Raw genomic sequence first — 2500 nt, 5'->3', positions numbered from 1 at the left:
TTGCAGTTCTTTGCTTGTACATTGTATAAAGCATTTATATTAGTACCATACTATTGTAACTTTTGGAGGCTCAAACTTACAAGACTGAGTGTAGGGATGCTATGTTGCTAAAGACAAGCAGACCACCAAAATGTATGTTTTAGTAAGATATAGCTGGGTTGGTTCTAAATTTGATGGTAAATTACCAGGGAGGTCTACAAACTCTTTCTTAATATTATATATTATGTGGAGGGTTCTTGGTCTTTTGCTGGAGTGCTTAGAGGGGCAGACATCTCAGTGATTGCTTGATGCCACGCAGCTGAAGTACTGCTACTATCAATGCAATAATTACTTATTGAGGAATAACTTTACAGTTAATCTTAATGGTATAGCCACAATAAGCTAAGGCAAATTGAAGATGAGATGCTTGTAGAGGACAAGTAGTTGCAGCCATTAGTACAAGAAATAATCTGCAGACATGAATGGTAATGCCACAAATAAAAGAAAAAGATCACGGAAAGTAACACTCTGCACCTAAGTCCACTTCATGCTCTCGATTTTCAGCTCTATCTTGCAATGCTTGCTGGGGGTGTTGGGGAGGAAAAACCTGTATCAACCCTTTCCTTTGGAAGTGTGTGAAAGGCACAACCACTCTTGTAAATTAAATTATTTAATTAATTTGTGAGGGAGGTGTGGTGAGGTGAGTATGTCTGTACTATAAAGACAGTTAACAATAAATGCAACTAAACATTAATTTAAAGTTGAATATGGAAAGAGTGGGATTGGCAGCAGTGGGGTGAGAGGGACATCCGAAGGACAAGGCAGGTAATTTGGGTATTTTTATATCTTGTGCTAGGGAAGGAGAGAGGCTTATGATGGTTGAATACCAGTAATTATTTAAAGGAACAGATGAAGAGTTCAGTGTGTAAAGGAAAGTGTTGTTGTAATCTCCTTAGGATTTTAAAAATTGGGTAAAAGAAAAGGAAGTTTGAAACAATTGAACCCTGCTCTTAAATTTATAAACTATCACAAAGATTGCATTAAGAACCCAACACCTTCAAAGCCTAGGAACTCCACCCTAGGACCCCCAACCATATTTCCTTAACTGGGGGTCTGCCTCCAGACCTCCTTCCAATTACTGTTACTCCCTTGCTGGTGTGGTTCTTTTGGTATACCTTAGCCAAAATATGCCTTTTCATTTTTGGATATTGTTCTATCAATATTTGTATTTCTGCATGAATTTGAGGCTTTCTGTATGGTATGCATGTGAAACACATCTTAGACAAATCTGGCTAATTTCTGTCTTGATTATGTGCTACGGAGGATCTATACTACTATAATCTTTTTATTGGTAAATTAAATAAAAAGTTCATATACACCTTAACAAATATTCTATGGTCATTTTTTGAATACCTTCGCATTACTGATCATAATGATTTTGGTACTGATGGATTCCTCTTTCTCTCTACTCCAAATATATCAAAATTATGCTGTGGAAACCCCCCATTAGTGACAGTCTTGGCCCTAATATCAGGGGAGGGCATGAAAGGTATCAGGGAAATTGCAGGGTAAAATATGAATAGAATACAGTTGAAATGTAACAATAATGATAATGATAATACACAGTGAATAAGCCACTGTAATGTATAATGTGACCCTCCCCTGGGGGGCTACTCAACCTTCACCCTGGGAGACAAAGAATCTACCACGTAATGCACAGCAGGATAGAGCATGAAAGAATCACCCTCCCAGCTCACTGGTATCTATCAATCAGGTTAGTACCTTGTAATTCTTATATTATATATTTCCATGTTTGCCCTGCGCATAGGTCGTACACCATATCCTGCTGTGAATACTTGGAAGATTTTTTATTTTCCTCTTTGGGGGTTGGGTGCAGCAGTTTCCAATGGAGGGGGTCGCAGGGGACACAGCTCTCTGCATTCAGGAGTATAATGAGGTATTCTATTCATTATGTTATTATATTATTTTTAATCAACCCTGCAGTTTCCCTGGTATTTTTTCTGCCATTCCCTACTATTGAGGTTAAGAATATGGGGGTTTGGGGTGTTTCACAGCATAATTGTTATATATATATATATATATATATATATATATACATATATATATATATATATATATATATATATATATGTACGATAGAGTGAAAGGAATCCATTGATACCAAAATCGTTGCAGTCAGTTTTGTAAAGGTATTGTGAAATATTAATCTGTGTTTATTACCTTGGTAGGAGTGGTACTCTGCCAGTGTGATAGGGTCTGATAATTTGCATGTGGAAAGTTCATATGGAAATGCAAAAGATGGTGGAAAAAGTGCTAGTGTGACAGGGCCTTTAGTTGGAGGCCTAAGGTCTGACCATGAACATCCCACATATAGTTTTTTCTATGACTGCTGTTCAGTTGATACTAGCAATATAGGCTTTTATGTTTAATGTGGCACCAGTCAATTCTAGTAAGACCACATCTAAGGGGTTAACTCTTTGGATCTGGATGCTTTGCTGCC

The 2500-nt window shown here is 37.3% G+C and overlaps 1 protein-coding gene across 3 annotated transcripts in view; it reads left to right on the top strand.

Moving 5' to 3' along the window:
- LOC125041634 (RNA-binding motif, single-stranded-interacting protein 1-like) overlaps positions 1–2500 on the top strand; it is a 224677-nt gene that overhangs the window by 883 nt on the left and 221294 nt on the right. The gene's annotated exons all lie outside the window — the stretch shown is intronic.

This window comes from Penaeus chinensis, chromosome 31 (genome assembly GCF_019202785.1).
Source record: "Penaeus chinensis breed Huanghai No. 1 chromosome 31, ASM1920278v2, whole genome shotgun sequence".
NCBI classification, from domain to species: domain Eukaryota; kingdom Metazoa; phylum Arthropoda; class Malacostraca; order Decapoda; family Penaeidae; genus Penaeus; species Penaeus chinensis.
Note: the sequence above shows the minus strand (reverse complement) of the source record. Positions and strands in the feature narration are given on the sequence as shown.